The sequence below is a fragment of the Lepidochelys olivacea genome (assembly GCF_965140295.1).
Source record: "Lepidochelys olivacea isolate rLepOli2 genome assembly, chromosome: 1".
NCBI lineage: Eukaryota > Metazoa > Chordata > Testudines > Cheloniidae > Lepidochelys > Lepidochelys olivacea.
The window spans coordinates 66,664,500-66,689,384 of NC_140411.1; positions in this window are offsets into that span (position 1 = coordinate 66,664,500).

The window sequence follows — 24,885 nt, forward strand, 5'->3', positions numbered from 1 at the left end:
TATCTGGAGAACTGTAAATAAACAAGTACTGCCAAATGCCCTAATCTTTCCCAGACGTTAAAAGTTTTTCATCATTGTGAAGATATTGCAGCAATTCTATATATTATCGACTCTCCAATTCCATTATAATGGCAGTACAAACTCTGTCACTCTAACCCCACCAAGATATAACCAATCTTCCTCATAAACAGCGTTCATGGCCTTCTGCCATAATATGGCTTTCTGGGGAAGCCTGAGGCGAGCTAGACAATTCTCTAAAATAGTAGTTTTCTTTTGAAAAGTTTCCAAACACTATTTTGCCCCTTCATCATAAAATGCAAGGCTTGGAAACAAGTTTAAATTATAAAGTCCAAAATTATTTTGTCATGCTGATGTCACTGAGTATGAGGGCATTTGAGCAGTTATGGAGAGTAGGAATAATTGTAGAGTTATTAAACATTGATAATGAGTACTTTAGGGTATGTGCATGGCACATTTCACTGTATTCCTTATGTGGTCTAGTGTGGATCTTAGTGAAGAGTCCAAGCTTCATATGCAAACGCCGTAGGCAAAGCCCCATGTCAGAGCTGCTATGCAAATTGTGTCTGAAAACATAATCTGTGTCCTTTGTGTACAATGAGTTTGAGCTGTTGTGCCATATAGACATCAAAGACACAGAGATGTTCTTCCAAAATCTTTTTTAAAATTGAAGAAATTCTCAGGCAAAAAGCTTTGTTAAACTGGAGTAATGTTACAAAGGCTTTTCTGGCTGGATAACTTTTCTCACTGGCATTTCCATATGGTTATAATTCTAAGGGCAGGGCTACACTACCACTTAAGTTGATTGAACTTACATCGCACAAGAGTATGAACACCCCCCCACAAAAAAAGATGCAAGTTTTGCACTGCGCACATCAGTGCTATATCGACAGGAGAGCGTCTCCTGCCAACATTGCTTACATGTCTCACAGAGGTGGACGAATTATATTGATGGGAGAGCAGAGTGTCGGTATAACATGTCTTCACCAGATGTGCTACAGCAGCACAGCTGCATGGAGTGCCCTAGTATACACTTGCCCTAAATGTGCAGTAAGATTCAGGAAGAGCTAATCAAATGACACCTAGTTGCAAGGCATGTTCAGAACAGGTGAAACACAGAAAGATGGGATTCCAGGAGGATGTACACTTTTTCCAGATGCAACATCCCATCTCATCACTGTCTTATGCTCCTCTTGTAGACAGGGAGAACTCCATCTAACTCATTATATAATGTAATGGTGTCAAACCAGGGTGAGTGTAGAATCAGGCCTGCAGTCTTGATCCTTTTCCTCTGTTTTATTTTCTTACGGATTTGAGGGAACACTAGGAGCCACTTATCTATAATGTGCAGGAAAATAAACTTCATGAGCATGGGGGGGCTCCAATTTGAGTGGCATATCCTGGCGGTCTTATCCTGCCAGTTCTAAAGCATTCTGGCATTTTCTAAACATTGGAGATAAGATTATAAATAACAGCTTCCTAACTCAAAGAGTGTTGCAGCGAACACAGGGGAATTCTTTATTAGAACTTGTCCTAACAGATAAACAGACTATGATCACAGAATAGAAAATTAATAGTAGATTAGGTACATATGATCATAAGTTGCTGAAATTTGCAACGTGCAAGCAGAATGAAGCCCAGACCATTAATATAGATACTTGGTGCTTTAATAGGGCCAATTGAACAAAGCTGAAATAATTATGAGCCAAAAAAGTTGGAAGGAAAAATGTAATCAGAAAAATGTGAATGATAATTGGGAATCATTTAAGGACACCTTACTCGAAGCCACACAAGCCACTATCCCACAACTGAGGAAGAAGGCTGTCCTGGTTAAAAAAAAAAACAAAAAACTGGTCTAGAGTGGATGTAAAGACAGGTATAATCATAATAATATTATTAATAATTAATAATTAATAATTAATCATTAATAATTAATCATTAATAATTAATAATGAAATATACATATATAACAAATATAAACTTTATAAGAAGTTGATAGTAATGAATATAAATCATTATTTGGGAATTATAGAAAACTGATAATGGAAACAAAGGGGCACTGAAATAAATCTATGGCCAGCAGAGTTACAGACAATAAGAAGTAGTTTTTAAAAAATATATTAGGAACAGAAGGAATCATGGAATATCAGGGTTGGAAGGGACCTTAGGAGGTCATCTAGTCCAACCCCCTGGTCAAAGGAGGACCAATCCCCAATTTTTGCCCCAGACCCCTAAATGGCCCTCTCAAGGACTGAACTCACAACCGTGGGTTTAGCAAGCCAATGCTCAAAACACTCAGCTATCCCACCCCCACAGTGGATTGGCCTGGCCTGTACCACCCCGCACCGCTTCCTGCAGCTTCCATTCTCCAGGAACGGCGAATCGTGGCCACCAGGAGCCGTGAGTAGCTGTACTTGAGGTCGCCCAGGTAAACAAAGCATCTCGCGGCCTGCCAGGGGCTTACCCTGAACAAGCTGTGAACCAAGTTTGGGAACCCCTTATCTAGATCATCCTCGACAGCTGTTTGTCTAACCTGGTCTAAAAAATCTCCAGTGACCAATACCTCTCTAGGCAACATTTTCCAGTGTTTAACTACCCGCACAGCCAGGGAGTTTTTTCTAATGTCCAACATAAACCTCCCTTGCTGCAATTTAAGCCAATTGCTTCTTGTCCTGTCCTCAGAGGTTAAGGAGAACAATTTTTGTCCTTCCTCCTTATAACAACCTTTTATGTACTTGAAAACTGTTATGTCCCCCTCAGTCTTCTCATCTCCATACTAAACAAACCCAGTGTTTTCAATCTTCCCTCATAGATCATATTTTCTAGACCTTTAATCATGTTTGTTGCTCTTCTCTGGGCTTTCTCCAATTTGTCCACATCCTTCCTGAAATGTGGCGCCCAGAACTTGGCACAATACTCCAGTTGTGGCCTTCTCAGCGTGGAGTAGAACAGAAGAATTACTTCTTGTGTCTTACAACACTCCTTCTAATATATCCCAGAAACATGTTTGCTTTCTTTTCCACAGTATTACACATTGACTCATATTTAGCTTGTGATCCATTATGATCCCTTTCCACAGTACTCCTTCCTAGGCAGTGATTTCCCATTTTGTATGTGTGCAGCAGATTGTTTTTTTCCTAGGTTGAGTACTTTGCATTTGTTCTTATTGAATTTCATCTTATTGATGTAAGATCATTTCTACGGTTGGTCCAGATCATTTTGAACTTTAATCCGATCTTCCAAAGCACTTGCAACTCCTCCAAGCTTGATATCATCTGAAAACTTTATAAGTGTACTCTCAATGCTATTATCTAAATCATTGATGAAGATAGTGAACAGAACCAGACCCAGATCTGATCCCTGCAGGACTCCACTTGATATGCCCTTTCAGCTTGACTGTAAACCATTGATAACTACTCTCTGGGAATGGTTTTCCAATGCGTTATGCACCTACCTTATAGTAGCTCCATCTAGGTTGTATTTCCCTAATTTGTTTATCAAGTTTCAGAAGACTGGAAGAAAGATAACATTGTGCCAATTTTTAAAAAGGGTAAATGGTAGACTCAGGTAAGTATAGAGCAGTCAGCCAAACATCAATCCCAGGCATTAAAATTTAGAGGCTGATATGGAATTTAGTTAATACATAATTAAAGGATAATGTAATTAATGCAAATCAGCATGGTTTTATGGCAAAATGATCCTGTCAAACTAACTTGATACCTATTTTTGATTAGATTAAAAAATTGGCTTATTAAGATGCTTGACTTGGTTCTGCACCACTTTTTTATTACGAAACTTGAACAAAATAAAATTAACATGGCCCACATTTAATATATTAAAACTGGCTAACTGATAGGTCTCAAATTGTAAATGATTGTAAATATGGAATCATCATCAAGCATATGTGTTTCCAGTGCAGTCTGTTACCCATTCTTGGAACAAGCCAAGAAATAACTACAAAGGTGAACTAGAACAGCACTGAGGGCTGATTTATTGCTTCCCATATTTGTGCAATTATACTCACACACACACACAACTTATTAATTCTGGCAGGCTGCAGGAGTGGATGTTCATTTCGATTTTACAAGTGGCTGGGACTGGCCAGGCCACAGCTGCCCAGAGATCGACTGTGGGGCAACAAGAGTCCCTGAAGTACTTCCGGATCTGTAGGAGGGCTCTGCTGCTTCCAGGCCTTGTTGGTGTTACATTCCCTTGTTGGTAACCCACCTGGCCACCTGTCTCGAGATTTATACCTTCACCAAGATAATACCATCGTTCCATAAAGGCGATATTTGCTTCTTTGCTTTGCCATTCGCTGTCACTCACACTATCTCACTCATTCCTTACATAAATTGATTACATGTTTGTAAGCATGAATACAATTGGTGATATAGTGCAGTACAGCTTTAAGCAAGCATCTAACATCATTGGGGACTTCCGCTGCTTGTGGCTTTGTAACAGCATAAAAGGAAACTGTGCAAAGTGCACTTGAAAGGGAAACCGTGCAGGCTGTACTTGAAAGGGCAAATGGGAGAAGGGGGGTGTGTCTAGCTACAGGGTCCAGTAGGGATCAGTTCTTAACCCTAATTCTGTTCAACAATTTTGTTAATGACCTTGAAAAAAACCCATAAAATCATCACTAATAAAGTTTGCAAATGAGCCAAAAATGGGTCAGTGCTAAATAACAAAAAAGACAGGTCACTGATTCAGAGCAATCTGTGTCACTTGGTTAACTGGTTGCAAGTCTACAATATGAATTTCAGTAGAGCTAAATGTAAATGTATACATTTAAGAAAAAAAAATGTAGGCCAGGCATACAGGATGGAGAACTATATCCTGGGAACCAGTGACTTTGTAAAAGATTTGTTGGTTGTGGAGGATAATCAGCTCAGCATGAGCTCCCACTGTGATGCTGTGGCCAAAACAGCTACTTGCATTCCTGGGTTGCATAAACAAAAAATCTTGAGTAGGAATTGAGAGGTTATTTTATCTCTGTATTTGGCACTGGTTTGATTGGTGTTTGAATACTGTGTCCATTTCTAGTGCTCATAATTCAAGAGGGATGTTGGTAAATTGAAGAGGGTTCGGAGAAGAGCCCTGAGAATGATTAAAGGCTTAGAAAACATGCCTTTTAGAGGTAGACTCAAAGAGCTCAATTTTATAGCTTTACAAAGAGAAGGTTAAGGGTGACAATTACAGTCTTTAAACATCAACATAGGGAACAAATATTTCAGCTTTTTAATTTATTAGAGAAGGTATAACATGATCCAATGGCTGGAAGGTGAAGCTAGAGAAATTCTCACTGGAAACACGGTGTACGTTTTTGATAGTGGAAGTAATTAATATTTGGAATAATTTCCTAAGAGTTGTGGTGGACTCTCCATCACTCACAATTTTAAAATCAAGATTGGATGTTTTGCTACAAAATATGCTCTAGGAATTATTAAACTTGTGATCCACTTTCGGGAAGTGCTATGTTCTGTGTTATAGAGGAGGTCAGACTAGATGATCATAGTGGTCCTTCTAGTCTCTGTAATCAATGAACTTATGAATCAATGAGCAGGGTTATACAGTGAAAACATTTTGTCATTTTCCCTGGTGTTAGCTGCGGGTTTTTTTAACAAATCACTAAAGCCAACCATGATAACAGAAACCTACTGAAGATGGAAAGAGATCAACTGAAGGGATATATAAAACACATGTACAAAGTTATACAAGCTTGGGATTTTTTGGTGGGGAGAGGGTATTTTTCTTTTTGCTTCCGTCATAATTTACTTTAAATGTGCAGCATTTTTTTCTCTATCATTGGTTTATATACGTTAGGCTATAATTTTACACTACTGACAATATTTTTCAACTTAAAATATATTTAACAAAAACTAATTTGTTTGTTTAAAAATGATCTGTCTTAATTTCCTTCATTTCTCCTGTTTGAGGAGCTTGCTTGTTTTCAGGCAGGTGCTTTTCTTGGCAAGGATTGATGAGACCTGCTACAGCCAAGCAAGAAGCCCTAGGTGACTAGTTTACCCTTCCCCAGTAGAGTACCAGCTGGCAATTGCCCCCATTCTGTGATGGCTTGTCCTTCTTTTCACCTTGTCATCAAGCCAAGATTGTACACTGTAGGAGTACAGGTAAGCATCTGCCTCTATAGTCATTGCCAACAGTTCTCCATTATCAGCTGCCGGGGTGCTTCAAAGAATCATGCACAACTTCCTCCAGATGCAGATCCTGACTGTTTTATGTCTGCAACTAACCCTGCCTTTGCTGGCTGGGGAATCCCAAATGTCAAATAGTTTCCAGAGTTGCATCCCAGCTCACCCTTAAACATAAAGCGTGTTGGGGTATCTTTTTTATTGGCAGGCATTCCAGGCTGGACTTTGTACACATGCTTCATCTAAATAATAGAAATATTTCCTCTGATGAGACAATCTCTTACAATGCAAAATTAAAGGGAAACTGTTAACTACCTTGGCCACCCTCACAACTTGTCAGTTTTGCCTGTGATAAATCGATAAGGTTCCTGCACTCTCTGCACTGCCCCTTGTACTTACTCTACAATTTACCTAAAATACGGAGGCAATTATTTAGTTATCCAAGTTGTTCTTTGGGGTCACGATTTGGCAAGTAGATGAGCTAGTGCAGTGTCCCCTCTCATGGCTTCACACAGTCCCATTGACTCTGTTAGGGTCTGTACTTGTGCTTGGGGATGCCTTTGCAGGCTGGAGACTTTTTTGGCAAGATTTTAAAGGCACATTTTAGGCAGCTACTGCTGTTTGAAAAATAACCAGCAGCTGCAATCAGACATCCTCAATTCTCCCTTTTGTTGCTGCTGCTGGCATTATCCCTCTGATGACTTAGAGCCTGGTATTTCAAACCTTGCTTATGGAAATTCTCACATTAAGATTTTCAGGGTCAGCCTTATAGATAGAACCTCTCAGCAGAGGGGTGGGTCTTCCAGGGAAAAGCCTAATAGTCAAATTAAAATAATAATCTAATTAACCCTTATTTAATTTGTCTGCAGTATGCTAACAACTCCTGAAGGATAGAAGAGAGCCCTTTAGGAGGAAAGGGAGATGGAGAAAACACTGATGCAGGAAAAGAAGCTGTCAAGGTTCCTCCGCCACTCTGAACTCTAGGGTACAGATGTGGGGACCTGCATGAAAAACCTCCTAAGCTTATCTTTACCAGCTTAGGTCAAAACTTCCCCAAGGTACAAAGTATTCCACCCGTTGTCCTTGGACTCGCCGCTACCACCACCAAACTAATACTGGTTACTGGGGAAGAGCTGTTTGGACGCGTCTTTCCCCCCAAAATACTTCCCAAAACCTTGCACCCCACTTCCTGTACAAGGTTTGGTAAAAAGCCTCACCAATTTGCCTAGGTGACTACAGACCCAAACCCTTGGATCCTAAGAACAATGAACAATCCTCCCAACACTTGCACCCCCCCTTTCCTGGGAAATGTTGGATAAAAAGCCTCACCAATTTGCATAGGTGACCACAGACCCAAACCCTTGGATCTGAGAACAATGAACAAGCATTCAGTTTCTTACAAGAAGACTTTTAATAAAAATAGAAGTAAATAGAAATAAAGAAATTCCCCCTGTAAAATCAGGATGGTAGATATCTTACAGGGTAATTAGCTTCAAAAACATAGAGAACCCCTCTAGGCAAAACCTTAAGTTACAAAAAAGATACACAGACAGAAATAGTTATTCTATTCAGCACAATTCTTTTCTCAGCCATTTAAAGAAATCATAATCTAACACATACCTAGCTAGATTATTTACTAAAAGTTCTAAGACTCCATTCCTGGTCTATCCCCGACAAAGACCAGCATATAGACAGACACAGACCCTTTGTTTCTCTCCCTCCTCCCAGCTTTTGAAAGTATCTTGTCTCCTCATTGGTCATTTTGGTCAGGTGCCAGTGAGGTTACCTTTAGCTTCTTAAGCCTTTACAGGTGAGAGGAGCTTTCCCCTGGCCAGGAGGGATTTCAAAGGGGTTTACCCTTCCCTTTATATTTATGACAGAAGCTCTGTCTTCTGTCAACAGAAAATCGCTCACAGATAAAGAAACCCGCTACATAAGAGAGACTCTCCCTCACAATACAGCTTAAAATAGCCTGATCAACAATGTCATGGGTGGCATGAAAAATGTCAAAAAAAGACTTTCCCATCAGAATGTGGGTTTTCATCAAAATTGATTTTTTTCTGTGGGAAAAGGTAGATTTTGGAAGATTTTTCCATTCATAAAATTGAAACAAAAACATTTCAATTCAACTCGGGTTGACTTTGATCTCTGCCTGCCTGATCCGTCAGAGTGCCTCTTGGGAGCTATAGTCCTGGGCCCCTCATGTCCTCATTATCCCTTGTGGGTTCTGCTCTTCTTACAGATTATATCTCCCATGATACACTATGAACTCTCCCTGTGTCTGAGCTACCGACTCCCCTGATGCCCAAGGTCTATGAACTGAATTTTTATGTTTGTCAGTATTCATTTCAACATTTCCAAACTGAAACTGGCTGTGATTCTGTGATTTCAACTTTCCATTCCACTGTGTGTGTGCGGGGGTGAATCCAAATGTAAAGATATTGGAATTTCCCAAGGGAAGAAAATTCCATTTTTCAATTGGCTCTATCCAACGTGCATTTAACTTGTGTTCTGATGTCAGCACTGAACGTTTGCTACTGTTCCTGCAGTGATAGCTAGGGTTTGTGCTTTATAGGGAGATTACTTTCCTGTGTGTAGTGTGTTTCCTTATCTGTTGGAGCAGAAAAAAACACTTCTTGTAACCTTTTGAAATCTGTCAGTGTAAGTAGAAATGACGTGTGGGCGTGAATATATGGTTAAGAGATGTCTCTAAATTTGGTACTGGTTTATTGCTTCTTATTATGGGGGGTGGGAAATTACTTATTTAACCAACTTCCATCTTTTAAATAACATTATTGATTATAATTGTAAAAGCAGTTTTGTCTGCAGAACAGGTAGAATGGTACTGTGCTACTAGGTTATGTATTAACTATTTTTATTTCCCATTTGGTTAGATAGTGAAGTGTGTCTTTTTTTGTAAAAGCCTCACTCTTATATATGCCAGATAATGAGCCTTTTTATTAGAGTGTCCCCAAACCCTTGTCTCAACTTGTGCTAATATCCTGTAAAAAATCATTTGTATGGATTGGTAGCCAGGTGCAATGTCTCTGCTGGAAATATTGATAGCAGGATATATTACTCCCAACTAGACATTTCAGTTTGTTCCCAGGGGACAAAAATGGAGTTTGGAAACAGCTGGTCCGTCTTTGTTACTTCTGTATTCCCTGGATGAATTGTTAGAGTTCTCACCACCTTCCATTTTCTGAGAGCTCTGCATAAGCTTTAGTCAATTGGGGAAATAAAGCATCTATTATATTGGCCTTCTTGAGAACCATCTTTTGTATATTAATCACATTACGGATAAAGAGATAAAGAGGCAGAGGGATTCACTGTTTCTATTTTGTTCACTGGAACAGAGTTAAAGTGTGAGCTGTCTAAAAGAGTTTTCTCTGACTACCCTGCAGGCAGTGGGAGGAAGTATTACCTGCCAGCTATGGTAGCCCAATGCTAATGTGTATCTCTGTGGTGACCTGGTCCCTACAAGAACATACTGTTCATTCCTCCTTGGTTGGTGTAGTTCATAACACCCTCTATGAGTCAAATGGCATCTTCTGATGTGTACATGTTGCTCCCAATGATGTAATTTGTCTCTAAAATGTTATTCCTAAGGGCTAGTAAATTATTCTTATTTTAGCGTCCTCTGAATAGAGTAGAATATATCTGGTCCTGCTATACTACCTCTTCTTATTAAACAGAATGATAGGGATATAATACAAGAGGCATTAACCAATATCATGTAACAGATTATTTTGATCTTTGTGACTGTGATGGGTTGGATCACAGAAATCCCCTTGGGCTTGCCAACTGATGTGCTAAGTCTACTTCTGCCCCTGCTTTCCCTACCAGCTTGGGACTCCAGCACCCTGTCTTGCTGAGCCAGACACACCAGTCTGCTCCAACAGAGACCCAGAGTCTGAACCATGTGCCCCAAAGCTGCAGACTTAACTGAAAGCAACTTAAGAAGTGTTCCTGTCTTTAACACTCAGATGCCAAATCCCAATGGGGTCTAAACCCCAAATAAATCAGTTTTACCCTGTATAAATTTTCCACCCTCTATAACACTGATAGAGAGATATGTACAGCTATTTGCCCCTCTCCCCAGATATTAGTACATACTCTAGGTTAATTAATAAGTAAAAAAGTGATTTTATTAAATACAGAATGTAGAATTTAAGTGGTTCTAAGTAGTAACAAACAGAACAAAGTGAATTACCAAGCAAAATAAAATAGAACATGCAAGCCTATGTCTAAGAAATCTAAATACAGCTGAAAACCTCACCCTTAGAGGAATTCCAGTAGGCTTCTTTTTACAGACTAGTCTCCTTCTAGTCTGGGTCCAGCAATCCCTCACACCCCCGTAGTTACTGTCCTTTGTTCCAGTTTCTTTCAAGTATCCTTGGGGGTGGAGAGGCTATCACTTTAGCCAGCTGAAGACAAAATGGAGGGGTCTCCCATGGGCTTAAATAGACTTTCTCTTGTGGGTGGAGACCCCCTCCTCTCTCCTATGCAAAGTCCAGCTACAAGATGGAGTTTTGGAGTCACATGGGCAAGTCACCTGTCCATACATGACTCAGAACTTACAGGTAGCAGCCATTACCCACATGGTATCTTGAATGTCTCCAGGAAGACTTCTTATGTGGATTGGAGCCTTCCAACATCCACTGTTTGTTAAATGCTTCTTGATTGGGCACTTACTTTGCACATTCCTTTCTCAAGAAGCTGACCCAATGCTTTACAAAGGCTACTTAAAAATCAAGCCAGTACACAGCCAATATTCATAACTTTGAATACAAAACTGATACATGCATGCAAATAGGATTAATAGATTCAATAGATCATAACCTTTACATAGATATGTTACATGGCATATGTAGCATACAACATGTTCCAGTTATGGCAGTTATGGAAATATGGAAATATATATGCAAACGCATAATTCCATAAAGCCTTATAGGGGGTACCTTCACAGTTACTCATACCCAGTTCTTGGCAGGTGCTTAAAAGGTGACAAAGGAACATTACATTGGATAGTTTAGCCAGGCAACATTCCATGATATCAGGAGAGGTGGAGAGTCTGGCTAGTTACACTCCAGAGGATGGATACCGGTGCCTGGGGAGGAGAACAAATGTGTGTCACAAGATCAGAAAGGCAGAAGGGCAGTGTTAGACAAAGCTTGGTGAAAGAAATTGCCATGGCAGGGAGGCACTGACTTACTTGCGTGAGGCACAGGCTGCGTTTTTTTGGCTTCCGTACACGTTTCAAATACCTGGTGCCCTTGTGAAGAAAAGCAAACAGAAGAGAGATCACAAATGCAAAACACAATTCATAATAGGAATGAAGTGAGAAATTTTGATCTGGGAAATGCCGCTTCTCTGTTACATGATTTAGAGAGCATATTTCTCTCCATTTGTACCTCTGCTGGCCTTTTTTTTTTTTTTTGGTGTGGGGAGGGAGACAGGGGAGAACTATAGGGATAAGAATAGCCTGTTTGTTTTGTTCCATTAGTCTCTGAAGACCATGCCAATCCCTACCTATTTGCTTCTTTTCATTATTCATTTACTCAGTCATTATTGATATTACCATAGCACACAAACTCCTAATCAGACGGGGTCCCCTTTACCCTAGGTTCTGTACAAACACATATAAAGCACATCCCCTTCTCTGAAGAGCTTACAGGCTACAGATAAGACAGACAAAGGGAAGGGGAAGGAAATGGGACATATCTTAGCTCATTAATCAGTTAAAGGGGGAAAAAAGCACATTAAAAAGTGTTGCTTTCTGAAAAGATTCTCGCCATTGCATGAGTGCGAATTATTACTTGCCCGGTTTTTTGGACACAGTATAAAAACCTGTTTCAGTTCCCATAGGCTGCCTCATTCTGGAAGGATACTACCAAGAAGAAATATGAGTGCAGTCAGTAGCACCTGGGCAGATAGGAGCTGATCTATGTTATAAAATTCTCCCATGTCTTGCTGTAGATTTTCGAATAAGACTTCCTACACAGTACCTTTTCCAATGTTCTACTCTGGTTTTATGTTTGTTCTCCCTTTGTGGCAAGGCTATAAAAATATTTATGTATTGACAATTTACATTTTGAAAAGGAAATAAACAGGTTTGCAATTGTTTTTTTAGAGAGATTCTTTCATTACACAGATCATCAAAATAAGAATCTCCCTTCCCCGCCCTTGCCCCCTCCCCAAAAAAAGACCCTCATTTCACTTTTCATAAGAAATTTTTAGCTGTTGATTGATATTAGGTTATTGTATCTCCTAATAACTATGTCTGTGAAAAGAAATTGTTGCTAATCTCAGGCCTGAAGGTTGTGGCTTTAAATATAGATATAGATATGCAAGCATACTTATCACTGAAAATCTGAGCAAAGACAGTGGGATCGAGCCCAAAAGAAATATAGAAATGTATTATGGGAGGGAGGGATAGCTCAGTGGTTTGAGCATTGGCCTGCTAAACCCAGGCCCAATCCTTGGGGGGGGGGGGCATTTAGGGAACTGGGGCAAAAATTGGGGATTGGTCCTGCTTTGAGCAGGGGGTTGGACTAGGTGACCTCCTGAGGTGCCTTCCAAATTTGATATTCTGTGATTATACAACAGGACCATGCATAATCATTATCCCCTTCAAGAGAATATCAGAGGGAGTTAATGGGCAGTTGGTGTGTTGTGAGTGCTGCGGACCATACCAAACACAGTTGTTTCACTGTTGTCTTGCTCTCCCCCATCTCCTTGTTTTTTAGTATTCACCTGTTGTGTCTTGCCATAAGCTAAGGCCCCAATCCTACCACTTGTTATGCCTGAGAACTCCACTGACCTCAGTGGGGTTCCAGACAGACACAAGTTCCCAACCATAATGGAGCAATTGAAGGACCAGGGCCTAGGCTTTTTGGTGCTGGGGCTGGCTTTGTTGTTGTTGTTGTTGTTGTTATATTTGTCTTCAGTGCCTGGAACAACTTTTAAATTTTGAAAAGAAAATAAACAGAAATAGTCAGAGAGTATTGATCTCTGACTGGGAGCTCCACTAATAAATAATAGAATAATACATTCTTTCTAAAGCAGTAGAAAATTTGGTAAGGGGTGATGAGATACCTGAGTAATGTCTATATAGGAAGACCTTCCTCAATAGGATATCAGATGAAAATAGAAGAATTGTGCCCTTCCACCTATTCAGAACCAACTCCCCAAACAACACCTTGATCCAAAAGCAATTCTACTAGAGAAAACCTGAGCAAATAAAACCTATTATTTAGTCCTGGGTACTGTGGCAACGGATCTATGATGGAAATGTTTAAGATTACAAGTGACCCTGGTACTGATAACAATGGAACCTGTTCCAGTTCCCATAGACTATCTTATTCTGGAAAGATGCTGCCATGTGGAAAAAAAGAGTGCAGTCTATAGCAACCGGGACAGATAGGAATGGGGCCATGTGATAAAACTCTCCCATGTCTTGCTGTTAGTGATGCTTTAGTAATGATATTACAGAATAACAATGACTAACCTTTCCTGCCAATTGCACTCAGAATCTGCTATATGCACACAGATTTCAAATGCTATGGTTTTCACAGCTGGCTCTCTGACAGAAGCTGTTGTCAGGACCTCCGGGCAAAAACCTCCAGACAATAGTGACAGTAACCGCTACAGAAATGGCAGTTACTCATGCTTTATGCATGTGTGACTCTCCACCTCACCAGGTTTCTCAGAAAGCTACACCCTATACCCTATTCTAGGGATACAGTCAACTTGCGTACCAATCACAGAGTCTGTGGGCCTCCTCTCAGTGTGAGCTGGGTTGTTGCGACTGTGCCCTTTGCTCCTGCCAGTTTGTCGCTGGCTGCTGTATGTAAAATAAGGCATTGCAGAGGAGCTGGTGTTGGCTGTTCACCTTGCTAAGGCAGCTATGTCCCAAATTTCTAGTGCAAATTATTTGAATCCCAAATAATTCATGCCTAGATGTACCCCTTGGAAAATTCCATCATGGGTACATTTCACACTCTGCTCCTGTCAGGCTCCAAGTTTTGCAGGCCAAATTCCTTTGCTCCCTAGTTGAAACTTCTTTTGAAATTGCAACTATTGTATTTGCTATTAAGTGTGCAAATATTTAATTTAGGGACTTCAAAGACTTTGAATAAAATATAACCCTAATTTGCTAGCCTTTTTTCTTTTCATTAAAACTGTTATTGTCACATTTGTTTCCAAAGCTGTTTCTTCTAAGCTGCTAATGTGCCCTCTCACCATCCACTTCCATCCTCTTCCTGAAATCTCATCAAAGAGCACTATGTTCTACTTTCTATTAAGCACCACAGTAGGTCACTTTGACAGATTATTCTTTTCAACTTCTGCACAAAAATAAATTTTCTATAGTCTTAACATTTTCAATCTTTGCTCTTCCTAAGTTACAAAAGTAACTTTAAGGAAAACGTGAAATTGAACTTGGCATTCTACAATTATTTCCACACTTCCTTGTCCTTGATGAGTGACTGAAAAAAAGGATGTCACACGGGATTGGTAATGGGATATAAAGTCTTCAGCTTTAAGTTACCAGTTCCAATTTACCAGGGTTTGGTAGTGAATACAAGCTGTTAATTATAACTGGCTATTTCACTTCCTGTGTGAAGTTAGTTGACTGTCTGAGTCCTAGTGGGCAAGTCTCCTCATCCATGGTATGCATACATGCACAACAAATAGGACCATGTTTCTCCTGTGCAATAGTGTACAAGCCTTTGCATAAAAATGACCATACTAGGTCAAACCAATGCTCCATCTAGCCCAGTATCTTGTCTTCTGACAGTGGCCAGTGCCAGGTGTTTCAGATGAAATGAACAGACAGGGAAATTAAAGTGATCCATCCTGTGTCATACAGTCCTGTGATTAATATGAACAAAAGTATTGTCAAGATTAAAATGTACAAAGGTATTGTCAATGTTAGGCCTCAAACTTCCGGAAGCTTCAGAAAGCAAGCTTTGCAGAATTAAACTGAAACTTGTGGTCAGGATGCGCTACAACTAGATAACACTTTAGGCTGGCTCATATGTATGAAGATAAACTATGCACCCGTACATAGCTTATAATATTAAAGCAACCACATTTGAGATAATTGGCTACATGAAGATAAACTATGCATCCATGCATAGTTTATAATATCAAAGTAACCACCCTAACCACCCTAAGAATTTGGCCCACCCTGATTGGTTGGTCTGTTTTAAAACATGGCCGATAGAAAAGATAAAAAGTACGAAGGCACAGGACTAAGGTGTGTGTGTTTGATCATAATGGGACCCCTCTTTGATCAGAAAACCTGACTCACACCCCCTGAACCGAAGGGATGTGCACTTCTTGCCTGTCTGTACCTGGCCAGTGTGGAAAATGGCCGACTGAAGGATAACGTATTTTCAGACGAATACAGGGTAAGATTATGGAGTAAAGAAGTCTGGTTGCTCGAGCTGAATTGATCTGAAGTTTGTATTGATACTATAGTGTTAAAAATAGTAGCAGGTAGTTGATGAATAACTTTACATGTACTTGTGCTTGTCTTCAGTATAACTTGCCATTTATAAAAAGAAAAGGAGTACTTGTGGCACCTTAGAGACTAACCAATTTATTTGAGCATAAGCTTTCGTGAGCTACATCGGATGAAGTGAGCTGTAGCTCACGAAAGCTTATGCTCAAATAAATTGGTTAGTCTCTAAGGTGCCACAAGTACTCCTTTTCTTTTTGCGAATACAGACTAACACGGCTGTTACTCTGAAACTTGCCATTTATATTAATCCTTATTCAGTGCTGGTCTTTAATCTTTCTTTTCTTGTTTTGTCTGTGTTGCTTTTATAGCCGGAAGTAATTAAAAACCTTTTTGGAGGAATAATTAGTAGTTTTCTTTTGTCTTACATGGGCACTACTCAACCTCATTACATCTGTGTTGGGGTGGGAAGTAGCGATCACCCAGGGCATAGTTAGGGCCCTGATGCATGTCCCCTTCTTCCTTCGTCTCTGCAAGTCCCAGATTCTAATGGTTGAATTTTTAGAGACACCAGAAGCATGGGATTGTGTCCCTAACCACTTTGGCTAATAGCAATTCATGGACCTATTCTCCATGAATTTACCTAATTCTTTTTTGAACCCAGTTATACTTTTGGCCTTCACAACATCCCATGGAAACAAGTTTCACAGGTTGACTCTGCATTGTGTGAAGAAGTACTTCCTTTTGTTTGTTTAAAACCTGATGCCTATTAATTTCATCGGGTGACCCCTACCTCTTGAATTATGTGAAGAGGTAAATAATGCTTTCCTATTCACTTACTCCATACCATTCATGATTTTATAGACCTCTATCTTATCCTTTTTTAATCATCTCTTTTCTGAGCTGAACAGTTTCAGATTTTTAATCTTTCCTCATGTGGAAGCTGTTCCACACTCCCACTCATTTTTGTTACCTTTCTGTTTACCCTTTCCAATTCTTATATATCTTTTTTTTTTGAAATGGGGAAACCAGAACTGAACACAGTATACAAGGCGTTGGAGTAGATTTATATAGTGGCTCTATGGTATTTTCTGTTTTATTATCTATTCGTATCCTAATGGCTCCTAATATTTTGTTAGTTTATTTGACTGCTGCTGTATGTTGAGTAAGTATCTGCAGAGAACTATACACTATGATTATAATATAGAAATAATTTAGGCACCATAATTTTGTGTATAGAGTTGGGATTATTTTTTCCAACGTGCATTACTTTGCGATTATCAACAATGAATTTCATCTGCCATTTTGCTGCCCAATTATTCAGTTTAGTGAGATCCTTCTGTAAATCTTCACAGTCAGCTTCTGACTTTAGTATCTTTAGTCATTTTGTATCATCTGCAATTTTTGCTAATTCACTGTTCTCCCTTTTTTCCAGATAATTTATTAACATGTTGAACAACATTGATCATAGTACAGATCCTTGGGGAATCCTGATATTTACCTCTCTATCCACTAGGAAAACTGACCACTTATTCCTACCCTTTGTTTTCTATCTTTTAACCAGTTACTGATCCATTAAAAGACATTTCCTCTTATCCCATGGCTCTTTAATTGGCTTAAGAGACTTCAGAGAATGTGTCAAAGGCTTTCTGAAAATCCAAATACATATCCACTGGATCACCCTTGTCCATATGCTTGTTGACATCCTCAAGGAATTCTAATAGATTGGTGAGGCATGATTTCCCTTTAGAAAAGCTGTATTGACTCTTCCCTAACACATCATGTTTATCTATGTGTCTGATAATTCTGTTCTCTATTATAGTTTCAGCCAATTTGCCTGGTACTGATGTTAGGCTAACTGGTCTGAAATTGCTATGATCACCTCCGTAGTCTTTTTTTAAAAATTGGCATCGCATTAGTTATCCTCCAATCACCTGGTACAGAGGCTGATTAAAGTGACAGGTTACATACCACTGTTATTAGTTCTGTAATTTCCTTCCTAAATTTTGGATGAATACCATCTGGTCTCATGACTTATTATTTTTAAATGTATCAATTTCTTCCAAAACCTCATCTATTGATACCTCAAGCTGGGACAGTTTCTCAGATCTGTCACCTAAAAAGAATGTCTCAGGTGTGGGAATCTCCCCAATACCCTGTGCAGTGAAGACCAAAATAAAGAATTTATTTAGCTTCTCCACAATGACCTTGTTTTCCTTGAGTGCTCCTTTAGCACCTCAGTAGACCATACCGACTATTTGTCAGTCTTCCTTCTTCTGATGTACTTTAAAAAGGTGGGGGTGAGGGTTTTTTTGTTTTGTTTGTTTTTAACTAGCTACTCCTCAAAGTCTTTCTTGGACTGCCTTATTATATTTCTACACTTGACTTGCCATACTTTATGCTCCATTCTATTTTCCTTGGTAACATTTGACTTCCAATTTTTAAAGGAGGCCTTTTAACCTCTAACCACCTCTTTTACTCTGCTGTTTATCCATGGTAGCATGTGGGGGAGGTAGTGTTCTGTTTTAAATTTGGATTATACATTGAGATTGAACCTGTATTAGAGTGTTTTTAAATAGTGTCCATGCAGTTTGCAGGCATTTCACCCTTGTGTCTCTTCCTTTTAATGTCTTTTTAACTAGCTTCCTCATTTTTGTGCAGAAACCCTTTTTGAAGTTAAATGCTACTATGGTGGACTTCTTTGGTATTTTTTTCCCACAGAGATGTTAAATTTAATTATTAGGGTTGCTGTTACTGAGTGGTTCAGCTATCATACCCTCTTGGATCAGAACCAGGCTTACACTGGCCAGTCTCTACCACATGGGATTTTTACTTATAGCTGATCAAAATTTTACATACAAACCTTTGTTTTAAAACAAAAAAAAATGTTTTATTCAAGCCTAAACACTAAAGTGCAAAAACTTTTGGGTGGTTTCTTTTTGTTTTGTTTCAGAATTCTAGATTTTGGTTACAACCAAAAAAATTCAAAATTTGGAAAAAGCAAAAATGAAATGCTATCTCTGCCATTCTCCAACTTTTCCAAGGTTGGAGAAGTTTTGAAAAACTACAGAATTGCAAAATGAAAAATGAGTGAGAACAAAACAAAAAACAATAACAGAAAAACCTCACGAATATCTCATTCATCTTATTGCACTCGGAGGAAAAAAAGAGGAAAGGGGAAAATGCCAAAAAAATCCAAACTTTTGAAATTTTGATTTTTTTTCAAAGAAAATCATAAAACAATGCATGTGTTTATTTCAAACCCCAAGACACAGAAACCATACTAATTGTAACAGGATTTTTTTTTCAATTTTTTGACCAGTTCTATTTTTACCCTTTAAAATTTTGGGGAAAAAATGTCAAGTGGGTACTGTAGTCAATGTGGGTATTAAAAGTATCCAATGGTCTACAGGAGAGCTGTGTAAAATATTCAGTAAAAATTAAATTCCCTAACAATTTGTCAATATTTAAATTCACCCGCCTTCCAAAGTCCCAGGGGAAAGTCCTGGCTCCAGTGAAACTAATGGGAATTTTGCTAGTGATTTTGATGGAGCCAGGATCTGACCTCCAGTGCTTTGGATAAAATGTTTATTTTCAGTGTTTTCCCCCCAAAGATTGGCATTACATTTCAGCACTATCTGAGTGCTCATGGGAATTTTGAGGCAGCTTTTTTATGGTGCATTTCGGTTTCAAACTAGGATAGGTTCTACGGTGGAATTTGAATAGCTGAAGTCACATGATATTTCTTCTAGTTAACTTTTTGAATGATTAGATGAGCCTTCTCATATGCTCAGAAGGATCAACAATTTTGACTTGTTTTTCTAGGGAAGTTGCATTTGGTGTTCTCCTTCTGAGCCAATCCTGAATTCTGGGATTTCCCAAATTGCCATTTATAGGACCTGTCTGGGTACATTTCTTCTCTACATCTCTGAGAGCTTTCAGCTGCTTCAGAGAGTGGATCTTTGCTGTTCTCTGCTCTAATGGGGGGCACAGACTATCAGTGACTTGTCTGGCAGACCCTCAAAATACCAGAGGATAAAACAAGCCTGCAGCCCACCAGAAAATCCAGGAAAAGGGAGATTGGGCCATTGTTCCACTTCCTTGAATTTAAGGAAACAGCCCCAGGTTGGAGTGATGTGGGAGTCTGTCATAAGGTCACTATGGAGGGAAGGATTTTGTAATGATAGAGTTCAGTCCAAACTCCAAATCTGCAAATATTTCCCCATTATTTTGTTTGTTCTGTGGTTTGCTATATTGAGGCTGAACTTAAGAATCTGTCCATACAAATCCTTACCTATTCAAGCAGACCTTACTACAATAGGTCAAACTGTTCATAACAAATTATTTAGCCAAATAACTTAGCTTTTCTATTTTCACAGTGTCTACAGAGAGGATTTACAAAATTATTGGTTATTCATATCTAAGAAAATGCTTTGCTATGGAGTGTTTGCTAAATGATTCAGTCTGTGTGACTGGTTTCCTACGTTACATAGTATTGTTTCTGTTCCTTATTGGATGAACTGCATAAACATGCATGGTGCAATTGGGACTGAGAAGGCAAGTAGGAGAAGGGAGCACATTAAGAAGAGGGAGAGTGGGGTCAGGAGCTAAGCAGGTCGAAGGAATTGTAGATGATTTTCAATGTTTTGGACATTAAAGAGTATTATATCAGAGTATGTACATGCATCCAAGCCTTTAAAATATTTAGGTTTCTTCCTGACAGAGGGAGAGGGAGAGATACAAAGACCAGATTTATTTTCTGGTTAGCAGATTTAACATTCCAGTTTCTCTTGAAATTTCATTTGCACAGAAATGTGTAGTGTTTTTTGTGAACACAACAGCCAGATCCTTGACTGGCTCATTTAGTTGCCTGAGTGTCAAGCCTCCAGCCAGGGAGTCATATACAACCACACACACTATTTCATATGTTTGGCAACAGCATGAATTGAAATTTACCATTTTCTATTAATCATGTTATAATTCTCAAACTGTTCACCATGGTCATTAATGAGGTGTACATATGCAGTACACCTTGCAAAGGGTGCATTCATGTACCTTTCTCTGTGTAATCTTATTAACTCTGACAATGACAGATCTTTATAATTTCTCTCTTTATAGTCACTGTCAGTCACTCCCTTCAATAGATATGTGTGTGTAAGCCAATAGCCAGAAGCTCCAGAGGTCAAAGAGCTCTTTACTCTATTGATGAACAGGGAAAAGCACTGCCACAGAGAGCTTCATATGCATAGGCTTCCTCTGGTGACAATTGGGGGTGGTGGTGGGGGGATTCACCATAACTATAAATGGACTTGGATTTTCTGGCATATTGGGCTTATTGGAGGAAATGCTCATGCAAGGGTATGGAATGGCTTCCACATGAGGAGAGATTAATAAGACTGGGACTTTTCAGCTTGGAAAAGAGATGACTCAGGGGGAGATGACAGAGCTCTATAAAATCATGACTGGTGTGGAGAAAGTAAGTATTATTTCCTCCTTCTCATAATACAAGAACTAGGGGTCAGCAAAGGAAATTAATAGGCAGCAGGTTTAAAACAAACTAAAGGAAGTATTTCTTCACACAACGCAGAGTCAACCTGTGGAACTGCTTGCCAGAGGATGTTGTGAAAACCAAAACTATAACAGCATTCAAAAAGAACTAAATAAATTCACAGATGATAGATCTATCGATAGTTATTAGCCAGGATGGGCAGGGATGGTGTCCCTAGCCTCTGTTACCAGAATCTGGGAATGGGCAACAGGGGATGGATCACTCGGTGACTACCTGTTCTGTTCATTCCCTCTGGGGCACCTGACATTGGCCACTGTTGGAAGACAGGACACTAGATTAGACAGAGCCTTGGTCTGACCCAGTTTGGCCATTTTTATGTTCTAAGGATCCGAAATGTTCTTTTAGCTTATGCCCAAATAAATTTTTTAGTCTCTACGGTGCCACAAGGACTTCTCATTTGCTGATACAGACTAACACAGCTGCCACTCTGAAATCTAAATGCTCTTGGCTCCTGTCAAGGTTCCTTCCCCACTCTGAACTCTAGGGTACAGATGTGGGGACCTGCATGAAAAAAACCCTAAGCTTATTTTTACCTGCTTAGGTTAAAACTTCCCCAAGGTACAAACTATTTTACCTTTTGCCCTTGGACTTTATTTCTGCCACCACCAAGCATCTAACAGACATATAAAAGGGAAAGAACCTGCTTGGAAATGTCTTTCCCCCCAAAATCCTCCCCAAACCCTACACCCCCTTTCCTGGGGAAGGCTTGATAAAAATCTTCACCAATTTGCATAGGTGAACATGACCCAAACCCTTGGATCTTAAGAACAATGAAAAAAACAATCAGGTTCTTAAAAGAAGAATTTTAATAGAAGAAAAAGTAAAAGAATCACCTCTGTAAAATCAGGATGGTAAATACCTTACAGGGTAATCAGATTCAAAACATAGAGAATCCCTCTAGGCAAAACCTTAAATTACAAAAAGACACAAAAACAGGAATATCCATTCCATTCAGCACAGCTTATTCTCTCACCCATTTAAACAAAACAGAATCTAACGCATATCTAGCTAGATTACTTACTAAGTTCTAAGACTCCATTCCTTTTCTGTTCCTGGCAAAAGCATCACACAGACAGACCCAAACCCTTTGTTTCTCCCCCCCTCCAGCTTTGAAAGTATCTTGTCTCCTCATTGGTCATTGTGGTCAGATGCCAGCAAGGCTATCCTAGCTTCTTAACCCTTTACAGGTGAAAGGGTTTTTCCTCTGGCCAGGAGGGATTTTAAGGTGTTTACCCTTCCCTTTATATTTATGACAGCTCCCCTCCTGTGGACTTTGAGAGAAGCACAAACTAAGACTTTGTGATGAGCAATGGTGCGGAGAGCTGCAGATCTGAATGACTCTGGTGAGGCTCACCTACCCAGTACCTTAGTAAAACAAAGCCACTAAGCTTGGTTGGTTGGTGGTACCTCCAAGGCTCCCTTGGGACCAGGGACAGAGCTGCATGGAGACACTTGGACTGCTGCTACTCACTCATCCAAATCATGAACAGAGTTGGTGGAAGGGTGAAATTGTGCAGCTGAAAGACTTTTACCATGGAACATTCTCACTACCAGGAAGGAAGTTAGACAGACTACTGCCAAAGTTACTGGAAGGAGGAGGGTATTTTACTCTCTATTCAACTGTTGTTTTTTTCCCAGTTTATGACTGTGGTTCCCTTCCCCTAATAAAGATGTCTCTGTTTGTACACAGTCTCAGAGTACTTGCAAGTGGGGATGTTCTGCCTGTTAAGTGCATTCAGGGAATGTGTGTTTAGTTTTCCCAGGTTCCTGGGTGACGGCTCAAACTGGTTTTATTATTTGTTAAGAGGAACCCTAGATATATTGAACTGGGCCTTTTTTGATGTCATGAACCACCTGTGAAGGCGGTAGTACACTAGTCCTGTTTGGTTAACTATTAGTGTGCAAGATATTAGCCTTGTGGTTTGGGGGACTGCTCTACCACTGATTAATTGTACCATAATACCAAGGGTATTTCAGAATTCTCTCACACAAGCACACTTATTGGATATACCTGTTTCTATCACCAAAGTCATTTTGTCACAGTAACCAGATGACAATTCTGGGCTTGGGGGTGCAGTGGAGGAATAGCCCAGATAATCTCATGGACAGCTGAAAACCCGGATGGTCCAGGCAGGTGGCTGGTCCACAACCGAGGCCCATGACGCCATGACCAGAAACCTAGGGGAAGGCATATGTTTTGAGCTGATTGGCATGTGCCCATTTTAGTTTGTCTGGTAGCTGAAGCTGGTACACTACCGGGGAGATGTGATTCACAATGGAATACGGACCCACTCACTCGGTGTCCAGAGTGTGGGCCGCCTTCCCCCGCATTTGCAACATTACCATATCTTCAATTTGCCATCCCTGGATGTCTTTAATGATGATCCCCTTACGCTTGGCCCTTTTCTTATCTAAAGCAGTCTCTACAGCTTCATGGGTGTCACATAGCTCCTCCCTCAACTGGGCAAAGCTGAGATTTTTTGGTTGTGGCAAATAGTAAATGTGATTATTGGTAAACACAGTACGTACATTACATTTACATATGTCTACTAGTGGGTTGCTAATGCTTCCATCCTCCCCAAAACACTTTTCCCCAGGAATTAAAACATACACAGTGCACATTATACAGTACTTTGGTCTCATTATCCAATTCATCCCACATACAGGATTCTAATGAAATGTCTTTACTACAGGGCTCTGGAGCAACAGGCAAGGACAAGCACACCCACTTTTGAGGAGTCCACTTGGTACAACCCTTGGTGTCCAATAGTTTCCCTCCCTCCCCAGCCCACTGGCTCGAGCTCTGGGGTAGCCAGAACGATTCCATGTGCCATATGAGGAGTGGGCTAACTTTCCATATCCTTGCTTCCAGAGCTTGTTGGTGTGCGTTTTTAACAACAATTTCCCCAATTAAAAGGTCTCTCCTTACTATGCTAGAAACATACGGCATCCATTCATATTTATAACTATCAAACGGTGATCTTTTTCTTTGCTTTAGCAAGTGTATCAATACCATAGTGTTTCCTGATATTATGCAAAACATTTTGTGTTCCAAATTGAACAAAACAATTATCTGCATTTCAGTACATCCCATAGCTATAGCAGTATGTTTTTTTTTATTTCCATTTGTTTCTGTATTAGGCTGTCCTGTAGCTGGGACAGAGAGCTTAATTTATTCTTAATCACCTCCAGGTCTACAGTATTTATAATCCCTGCTCCAAAACTAATTTCTCCTAATATGGTGTCTGCTACCTGAGGAGGTTTCCCTACAACTTTTGATACACAACAGTGCTAGCAACAAGACAAACAACACAAGACAAAACATACATAGAACACAAAACACAATTTCTATTGTCACAGTGGATTAATGGTATTCTGGTTGCTTTTCAGCTGGCATCAGTTTTTCCTGTTGTTTTGAAAGACAAGAAAAAAATATTTCTACCCCTTTGGGGTTGGCAGATTATTGCTTAAAATATTCCTTTTTTTTACAAATACCCTTGCTGGTTGCAGGCAAGCAGAGGAATTACCCCCATATTTTCCTGTGTTTGTTCTATAGGCAGGCCAGATTTCAGTGGCGTCTACCTTTATCAGTTAGGTAATTTACATTAACACAGACGCTTTCTGGCTTACTTTTGGATTCAAAGCCATTAGCAGCTCAGCAATTCTTTTTTACAAGGGAC